This window comes from Trichosurus vulpecula, chromosome 4, assembly GCF_011100635.1.
Source record: "Trichosurus vulpecula isolate mTriVul1 chromosome 4, mTriVul1.pri, whole genome shotgun sequence".
NCBI classification, from domain to species: domain Eukaryota; kingdom Metazoa; phylum Chordata; class Mammalia; order Diprotodontia; family Phalangeridae; genus Trichosurus; species Trichosurus vulpecula.
The window spans coordinates 199,160,375-199,170,761 of NC_050576.1; the positions used below are offsets into that span (position 1 = coordinate 199,160,375).

At 47.0% G+C, this 10,387-nt stretch overlaps 1 protein-coding gene across 1 annotated transcript in view; it reads right to left on the reverse strand.

The window, feature by feature from the left end:
• Positions 1 to 8,940, reverse strand: part of LLGL2 (LLGL scribble cell polarity complex component 2) — a 69,093-nt gene extending 60,153 nt beyond the window's left edge. Inside the window, exon 1 of the mRNA XM_036756390.1 lies at positions 8,838 to 8,940. The gene's annotated coding sequence lies outside the window, so the exon portion shown is untranslated. The remainder of the gene's footprint in view (positions 1 to 8,837) is intronic.
• Positions 8,941 to 10,387: the final 1,447 nt, after the last annotated feature.

Genomic DNA, 10,387 nt, shown 5'->3' on the forward strand with positions numbered 1-10,387 from the left:
ATCACCACTCTTCTTGAGTTATGTCTTGCCACTGAACTCCAATGACTCTGGAGGAAAGAGTGAGGCTGATGGCTTTGCATAGCTCTGCCTCACTTAAATCCCTCTTGCTGTCACTGGTCCTCTTCAAGAATTAAAGGATGAACAATGACAATCTTTCTAGTCTTATTACATATTTTTCCTTCTACAAAGTCTACAAGCCAGACAAAGTGGGTTACTTACTACTCCCCACACAACATTTCTCCTGCGCCTTTGCGCGCTGTTCCCATGTGCCTGGAATGCTCTTGGAGCCCCTGTTTTCAAGGTTCACCCTTTTAAATGTCACTGCTTTGAAGAACTCTTTCTCTCCAAAAGAGGTCCCTCCAAATTATGTTTTGCATGTGTATGTATGTATAATCTCTTTTACTCTTTCTTTTTTACTCTCTTTTACTATTTCTTGTAAATATTTATTTGTCCCTCACAGTAGAATGTAGTAAGCTCCTTGAGGGGCAGGGACTGTCTCTCTTTTGTACTTCTATCCCTAGGATCTCAAAGTTTTCCTGGAACAGAGTAGGCACTTAATAAAAATTTTTGTTGATTGATGGAGAGATGAAAGGATAGGAGCTAATTCTTCTAAGATAGTACTATTTGGGGATGCCTGATCCAAGTGGCCAGCTAGTCCTACCTGGCCATTGTTTCAGAGGTCCTGCAGAAAAGAAAGATGTCAAACCCTAGCAAAGGATTGGGATGAGCAACTTTGGCAGAGTTTGGAGAAGAGGGCTCTAGGCAGTATGGTACAGTGCGGACGTGCTGGATTTGGGGTCAGAAGATCCAGGTTGGAATCCTGACTCAACCACCTGTGTGACCTTGGTTGAATCACTCCACATTTGTAAGCTTTAGTTTCCCTTCTCTTTAAAATGAGGGGGTTGGATTGGATGATCTCTGAGGTACTACCAGCTCTGAATGCATGATCCCATGCTCCCAGGGGATCAGGGAATAGCTCAGATAGTGAGCTATGGGAGAAGAGGTTGGGGGGATGGACATGGGAAGCAGGCCAGGAAGAATGACAGGAGATCCTACTCCTTTTCAGAAGGAAAAGGGCCAAACTGAGATGAATCTTTTCTATGCCACACTAGACCAACATGTTATTTTCGGCAAGCAGCAAGAGGATACATGCCCATTTCATAGTCCCCAGGCCTGCCGAATGAATGAGCTTTCTAAAATACGCTTCCCTGATGATCCAACTCTACGGTGTAAGCCGCTAATTTAAGAAGGTGTCCTCTCCTCTCTAACATCCTGCAAAGCTGTGGCTTTGGCATCATGTCAATCATGCGCCATTACACAATGCCCTCTTCCACTTAGGGCAGAGGTAGAGCCTAGTACCAAATGACAGGTAGAGGCGATCGAAAGGCCATTGGGCTCATGCCACTATTTCCATCACTGAGGATCAAATAAAATCCTCTGGCTTGTAAAGACCTTCACAACCTGCCCCTCCTCCCACCACCTTTCCAGTCTTCTAACACCTTCCCCTCCCAAGACTCAAAACTGTTGATGAATGAATGAGCTTTCTAAAACACACTTCACTGATGCTGCTCCTTATCCAGTGACCTGGGCCTCCACGTCACAAGAAGGACATTCCATTTCCTGAGTCAGGGCATTTTCACTGGCTGTCCCCCATGCCTGAGATGTTCACCCTCCTCATCTCTGCCTTCTGGCTTCCCTCATTTCCTTCGAATCCCAGCTAAAATCCTATCTTTTACAGGAAGCCTTTCCCAGTTCCCCTTAATTCTAGTGTCTTTTTCCTCCTCCATTTTTTGGAGGCAATTGGGTTAAGTGAGTTGCCTAGGGGCACACAGGTAGTAAGTATCTGGATTTGAGACTGGATTTGAACTCAGGCTCTCCTGACTCCAAGGCCAGTGTTCTATGCACTGTCCCACCTAGCTGCCTTCCTTAAGTTAATTATTTCAAATTTATTCTGTATACAGCTTATTTGTAGATAGTTTACAAGGTTTCTCTCCCATTAGACTGTGAGTTCCTTGAGAGCAAGTACTGTCTTTTGCCTTTCTTTGTATCCCCAGTGCCTGGCACATAGTAGGTGTTTGGTAAATGCTTACTGATTGACTGGCAACCCATACTAGCTCTAACAACTAAAACAGCTTTTGTAGTGCCTAAGATGCCTAAGGAGATGCCTCTTAGAAGTCCCATCAAGATTCATTCCCCAACCTGAAAGAAATGAAACCTTGACTAAGGTCCTGAACCAACCTCACACACCACCACAAAGGAGAAGGGTCAGCTATGACAATGAACATGACTGCTCTTGGGAGGGTGAGGATGGCACTGTGCTCAAGGACATTATGAGAGCTCTTCCTCTTCTACCATCCCTGCTACCACATTCAATTAGATTTAACCACAACTCAGTCACACCTTATTAAGGAGGGCTGGTGGGAGAGGGGGAGGGAGAAAAGGAAGGGAGGAGGGGGAGGGGAAAAGAGGGGGAGAATGAGAGAATCTTATACATTCCAACAGGTTCAGAAAATCAGATTGTAGGGATTTAAACCCTAAATTCTCTAGGCTTATTTAAATAAATTACTCTCTTTCACACTGGTCCAGACAAACCAGGATTCTTGCTGTCCCTCATGCATAACATTCTATCTCCCACCTTTGCATATGCCTGTAATACAGTCCCTTTTCACCTCTTCACCTCACATGCCATCCCAAAACGTAGCCTTCTCTGCTCCCCCAGCCTCCTGTGCCCTTCCCCCTACACATTACCTCCCTGGATAGAATGCAATCTCCTTTGGGGAAAGGGACTACTTATTTTACTTTTATTTTTGCAGCCCCCAGGACCAAGCCCATAGAAAGAGCCTGTTACTGATAATTAAGGTTTAGTTGCCACCCTCCACCACCATGCCAGTAGGGCCAGATAAAGATACTAATATTCCAAAGCAAAAGGTGGCAGCCAGAGGAAAAATGACAAGCCCCAAAATTCCAAAGAAACAGAGCTCAAGTCGGGCAAGTAAGAAATGTAAAGATTACACCCTTGGATTGCTGCCCCTTCAACTCCAAAATTTCTGTTTCCTTTTCTACTCCCTCTGTGCTGTACCATGACTGGAGGGGTGAGGAGATAGAGGAAACGATCGAAAATGAGACCGACGCACATAGAAAAGGGAGAGGGGAGTGAGAAAGAGAACAAGTAAGGGTACCAAGCATTTGTTTTGGTTGAGTGATGTGGGGGGAGCCACTTAGGAGCATCACTCAGATGCCCCAATTCCATTTCCAAGTTTCTTTCCCTTCCTTGGATTTTGACGAACAGCTATGAGGATATACAGCCATTTTCAAGAAAACAGATAGTTAGGAGTACAAAGAAAAGATAGCTAGGTGGTGCAGTGGATAGAGCACCGGGCCTGAAATCAGGAAGACTCATTTTCATGAGTTCAAATCCTGCCTCAGACACTAGCTGTGTGACCCTCGACAAGTCATTTAACCCTGTTTGCCTTAGTTCCTCATCAGTAAAAGGAGCTGGAGAAGGAAACGGCAAACCACTCACTCCAGTATTTTTGCTAAGAAAACCCCAAATGGGGTCAGGAAGAGTCAGACAGGAATGAAAATGACTCAGTAACAACAGAAGCACAAAAAGAGTGGCCAGACAGGGCCTCCCATTTTCTCTGACCCAGGAAAAGATTGAGATAAACTGCATCCCAGCCTCAGTTTCTCCAGACAGCAAAAGAACGTATGCTCAGGGTCTTCTGGCTGAGGTGAGAACCCTGTCCAGTAGCCTGGCCCCCTGAGGATTTTCCTAACCTGCTTTAAGGAGATTATCTGGCCCTGCAGCATGCCTGGGCCCCTCAGCACCCAAGCACTCAGTTACATTCCCAGGATGTCCACCTACTCTAAGCCCTGGGATCACTGGGCCAGTTGCCTCAAGAGTAAACTCTGGTCTTTAAATTCCTGAAGGTCATAGAAACAGGGCAGTTGCCCTACTCATTCCTGAGAAGCCTCTTCTAGAGGAAGAATTCAATCGAGCTCCCTTGAAAAGGGAAGGACTACTGGGGTGATTCCCCAGAACACTGGCTTGGCATATAGTGAGTGCTATGTAAGTGTCTTGCTTGTCTACACTCCTGCCATCCTTGTCCTTGGAACCACATGCCCCAGGTCCTTGGACTCTGAAAGGTGAGTTTTCACTTAATTTTGTCAGGAACCAGGCCTTTGCATTGCTTGCTGGCCATCTCTGACCAAGCTGCCACTAGAGTATGCCTCCTTCCCCTCCCCCCTTAACTTTCCAAATCCCCTTTACTTATACATTATTTTCTCTATTAGAACGTAAGCTTGTTGAAAGAAGTGATAAGTCTATGATTGCTAGCACCCAGCAGATAGTTCAGTACTTAACAAATCTTTCATTCATTCATTCATTCATTCATTCATTCCACTGCTAGGCCCTGGGGAAGATCTCCCTCAAAGCAAGCAGGCCAAATCCCCAAAGAAGGCCACTACTAGGCAAGTGCAAACAAGGAGGATAGCCCCTAAATATATGACCGATTCACTGCCTCCAGACAAGGTTGTAGTCACTCCCTGCTCTGTCCCATTCTTTTTTACCTAGGGCCGGGCACTTAACCTCCTCAGGTTCCTGGCTTTGCTCAGTGCCCTGGGCATAGAGTAGGTTTTTAATAAATGCTTCTTGTTGTTGGCCCTCAAATGAGAGGGTTAGATCAAAAGACCTCAAAAGGCTCTATATGCTCTATGTCTTTGAACCTCTGATCTCTGCTCACTTAGAATAAATATTCAGGATTCACTATGCATTTCTTTTCTCCATAGCAGGTTCAAAACCTAACTGTAGAGATTTGGCAGCAAATGAAAAAAGTCACCAAGAAGGTTAAGAAGCTCCTTGGCTCATGCCAGAGAGGGGACCTAAGAGGTGAGAACTTTTTTTGCTCAAGCAAAATTCCATAAGCAACTAATGAAGAGCAATTCCCCCATGGTCCTTGAAAAGTCACCAGGCCTAGGTTGGAAGAGTAAGTTGGCTAGCCAAGTCCTAGGACACTGGACCCACTGCAAGAATTTTCCAACTCCAGACACTCTAGGTATCTGTGCTTGCTTCTCCTAACTGGGCTCTATAAATTTTTTTGGTTTTTGTTTTAAATATCTGATAACTGTATTTCAATATATCTGGTTGCCTTTGTAATGATATATCATTTTTTGTATTTACAAACATCATCCTGAGAAGAGGTTGGTCCATAGGTTTCAGACAGCCAAAGGGATCCATGACACAAATCAAGGTTAATGATGCCCTGGCCCACTACTTTTGGCCCAGGCCCTAACAGCTCCACAAACAAGTACAAAAGTGTTACCATTTGTGGGATGCACCATCGATGAGCAACCAGGGCAACCTAGAGCTAGAGCAGGGATCTCTACCACATATAACAAGTCCAGTGACCAGATACTTCAAATAGTGAAGGAGCCAAGGCATTTTTGCAATGTGGTGAGGGCCCTGGAACTAAGATCTCCACAAAGTCTTCTGTAGAATAGGAGGTCCCCCCAGAAGGCAACAGGAGGCTGCCTGAGCCCTGGAAAACTATGTCTAATGACCACACACTCTAGGAATTTGTACATCCTGTTTGATGGAGGACCTGAAACAATGAGCCTAAAAGCTCAGGAGAGCAAACTCGAAACACAACACACAACTAATTCTCTCTCTCTCTCCAATACTTGTCAAAGGAGCAATCTGGCTACTTTCAGCAGTGGTTACTCCCTCTAACTTAAGCCAGCCCCTCTTCTCCCAAGTTAGTTTCAGAAAAAGCCTAAAATTAGGCTGTAGGGAACCCTGGTCTTCCAACCCCTAATTCTTCTATGAAACAGAAAAAAAGCACCCACGAACCAGCCATTTAACTGGGTGCTGGTCAACCAGGTTCTGTCCTTGATCCAAAAATACAATGCCAATTGAAACTCTACCATTATAACCCCCCACCCGAACAAACACACACACACACATACACAGACCCCAAAAAATCCCAGGTCAAGATTCAAAGTATGCAGAAAACAAAAGGTTAAAAAAGTTTTCTCGAGTCACTAGTAGGGCATGTAATGGAAAGCGTCGTAAGTCATGAAGACCTGAAACTTCGATGCTTACTAGCTGTGTGTGGCCCTGGACAATCTCCTTCGCCTCTCTGCCTCAGTGTCCTCATTTGTAAAACAGGGATAATATTAGCACTCAGTTCACTAGGATTCCAAGAGAATAAATGAGATAACACTTTAAAGCACTCTACAAACCTTAAAGCACTGTATAAATACTTATTATATTCATCTCAGGTTCAATGCCATACTGTCACCTCAGAAAGATGCAGGTATTTGTCCCAAGGTGGGGAGTGGGGATAGAGACATTTTTGCACTCTTCTCCACCTAGGAAACAATGGTGATCTCAGTCTCTTGAAATTCTGCCTAGTAGCATCAAAATTATTTGACCAACCTGCTTCAGACATGCTGTGGATCAGGGCTGTCCAAAATGATGCCACAGTGCAATTTATGTGCTCGCCTACAAGCATAGAAATTTACATAAATGCTTTAGTAAACGAAGCCAAGCTACTGCAGAGTTCTCACTAAAATGGCAAATCAAAATATATTGTCTATTGTTTCAATAAAAACCTAAGGTTGGACAGCCCTGCTATAGATAATGGCAGCTAGGTGTTAGTTACAGTGGATAGAGTGCTAGACTTCGGAGTCCAGAAGGATGAGGTTCAAATCCTGCCTGAGATAGCTGCAGGACTCCAGGGAATTTGTTTGGCCTGTTTCCTCATCTATAAAATGGGGTTAATAATATGGAAAGGGCTTTGCAAACCTTAAAGGACTATATAAATGCTATCTTTTATTATTATTATAAATGTGCTAATTTGGTGTAAAGGAAACAGGTAGGGGATTGGAAGGAGATAGTGACCTGTGATCTAGTCCTGGCTCTCCCATTTTCTCACTTTGTGATCCTGGGCAAGTGAGTTCATTTCTCAAGCCAGGCTTCAATGGAGTTATCAGTAGTAAAATGGGAAAGTCCATGGGATTTAAAGAGAAAGGACCAGACTTCGAATTCTGACATGTAATTGCTACCTGTAAGATCCTGGATAAAAATCCCTTCCCTTTTTACAGTATCTTTATCCGTAAAATGAAAAGGTTGGACTAGATTATTGCGAAGCCTCCCTCCAAACCAGCGATCTTACGATGACATGACCTCTACATTTCTATCATGATCCAAATCCTTCTTTGAAATCTCCTTCTGGACCATTTTGTTGACCCTGTGAGGTAACGGGGTAACGTTTAAAGCACTTGGCACCATTGCTGGCACATAGTAGGTGCTATACACAAGCTTATTCCTATTTTGTTCCCCTCCCCCAACCTTACCTTAGCCTGTGAGCTCCTTGAGAACTGGTCTGTCTCTTACCTTTCTTTAAATTCTCAGCTTTCTGCAGAATGCCTCCAACATGAAAAGGCACTTAATAAAGGTTTATTGACTCAGGTTCCTATCCTCCCTCTTCTAATTCGTTCCTCCATGCCTCAAATTATTTTTTTCATCTGCTTCTCTCTATCCCTGCCCCACACTCTAGCCAGGTCTTGGACCCTCTAGGCCTTTGTATGCTTTGTAGACATGCTGTATTGCCTCCCCGGCAACAGACTTTTTCATTAACTCCAATTTTCCAATAACCACGTGCAGCACCAGGTCCACAAAACCACACAATTTTATTCCAACCCACTACACCAGAAGCATGTGCGCTAAGGCCTCAAGTAAATGGCCAAGACAGATCCCTGATTTTTAAAAATCCAATCCAAGATCAGAATAGGGAGGTCAGCTCAGAAATTACCTTGGCACGGGAGCTGCCCTCTCAGACCCATTCCAGAAGCAGATGGGGAAAGAGTCGGAGAGGAAGGAAAAGTGGGTGTGAGGTCCTCCTCCTAAACCTCTGTAAATTCCCAGCTCTCATTACGACAGTGGTCAAACATTCCAGCCAGATCAGGAATTAAGAATGACTCCAAGATCCTTTTTTTTTTTGGACTTGGAGAACACTGGGATTTTCCATTTCTCCTCAAATCTCTGTTTCCTACCCTCTCTCTGATGTGGGCAAAGGTGCCTGACTCCCCGACTTAAGGTCCCAGCTTTTCTACCCAACCAGTGTCCAAAACAGCCTGGGAGGGGAAGGATGTGTGAAAACACAGGTACCGCGAAGAACAAGAGAGAGAGAGAGAAAGGGCTAAAATAGCCGTCGGACTTCCTGTGTCTGCTCTGCTGCGGATTAAGAGGCTCACAGAGTCCAGAGCCCCAGCACGCATTGAGCCGGAGGTGAGTCTCAAGGGTTAAATGGCTCCAACAGGTCCCTTCTGGGGGAAAGGAGAGCTAGAAAGTAACTCTCCGGATTAGGAAGCAGGAAAAAGCCCCCAAAGCCAGCAGCTGGGGTTGGAGAGGGTAGGGGACGCTCTGGCCAGGCAAACTCTGGCGTGCCCCTGGGCGCGGCACCCCCTCCCCCACCTGGGGCCGGGCACCTGTTCCACCTTAGCCAAGCCCCAAAAACGATTGTGCAAACTAGAAACCCAAGTTCCATAACCAATCACAGGAGGATTACGCGGAGGGAAGTTCCGGGCGGGCGCCGCTTTCTACAGGTGCTGCGCTCTCCCGGGAAGCCGCCAGGCGATCGGACCGTGAGACCACCAGCTCTGCACTTTCCACCGGCGTCCCTGCACGGAACTCCTCGGACCCTCGGAGGTCTTAGCTCCGGCCTCCGTCCACGCGCATCCTCACCCAGCCCACCTTAGCCTGTCCTCCCCGATCCCCGGGCGCCCTCAAGGGGCAGATCCCCAGGTGGTGGACTCACCCCCACGCCGTCTCTCACCTGCAACTCTGGACTGGCCGCTGCCCCAAGGCCTCGGCGTCTCCTGGAGGCTGCAGCCGGCTTGGTTTAGCTCCCCTTCGCCTGGCCCACGGGCTGCTAAGGAGCGGTCTCCTTCCTGGTCACCTCCACCGCCCCGAGCCGGGGAGGAGGTGGAGCACGCCCAGCTATTTACATAAAGAACGGGGAGGGGCTGCGATCCTCCGGACTAACCGCGACGCCCCGCCCCATCCTCCCTAGAAGCTCAGGGAACGGTGTTCCCTCGGTCCCGCCCGACGGCCCCCAAGAGACTCCCAGGACGAAAGTTCGTGGAACTGGGAAAGAACAGCTGGAAAATAAGCCAAGGGAGGAGAGGCGGGAGGGGTGGGGGAAGAACGACCAATCCCTGAATTAAGAGAAGGCAAAGGGCGGGCCAAAAGCTGAACGTGAATATTCATGAGATGGGACTCCACGCCCACCTCCTGGCCTACCTGGGAGTACCTGGGAGTACCTGGGAGCCGCACTACTGTCCCCGCCCCACCCTGTGTTCCACCGCCGGGGGGAAGCGTGAAGTAGTTCTCGAAATGTTGCCCTCTAGACCATCCCCCACTACCACGGACGGCCACGCTGGGGAGGGGCTGTCCTCCTGCCTATAAACTCACAAAGTTCGCTTCTGCTCCAAAGAGAGTCAATTCTATTACCTCACTAATAAAGGATTATTAGCTGACAAAACGTCCAGTTTCTAGGATGAATGAAAAAAAAATTAAGTGCTTGCTAGATGCCAGTCACTACCTCAAAGGGCTAGGGATACAAAGAATTTTTAAAAGGGACGGTGCCTGCCCACAGAGTGCTTACACCATAAGCGAGGACGACATTTAAACCAGAAGTGACCAGAGTTTTGTTTGGGGGAAGTGGAATGGGGTTCCCTGGGCATGCAGATAGTAAGATGGCTTGGGTGGATGGCTAGACTTGTGAAGGTGAAACATTGTCTGGCATCTTACTAAGTTGGAGGTGGGCAGCCAGAACTCTTCCTCCCAACTTCAGATAGCCTCACCACCCCACCATCCCAAACCCTTAGGGCATAAGAAAGGCTTTGGGGCTTGGCTCTGGCCCTTTTGTTGATAGCAGTAGAACCAATGTGAATGAGCTGGTGAATGTGGGAGCCTGGAAGGCAGGGGACACATGGGGACTCCATGATATGTCCCACAGAACAGCTGTTCCCACACAGAATAATTTAGAGCTGCTGCCTTATTGCAGCTCAGAGGATGGCTCTCTGTACACCCAGCCTCTTTACCCTGGCACCTTGAGAGTTGGCAGAAGGTGTTACCATCCTGCTACAGAAACCAACCTACCATCTCTGACATGGAAGGAGCAGGACCAAGGAGAAGGGGTCCTGAGGAAGTAGAAAGGAGAAAGCTAAGTTTTACCCTACTCTCCTTACTCAAAACCTAAAAATAGAGGAAAATGCTTTAGAATCAAGTGATGCCAGGCTGCCTACTCATCTGGTATGAGGCAGAAAACATTCTTGTCCCCCACCCCCATCCCCAGAAATGAGTTTAGATGGATGACACAGG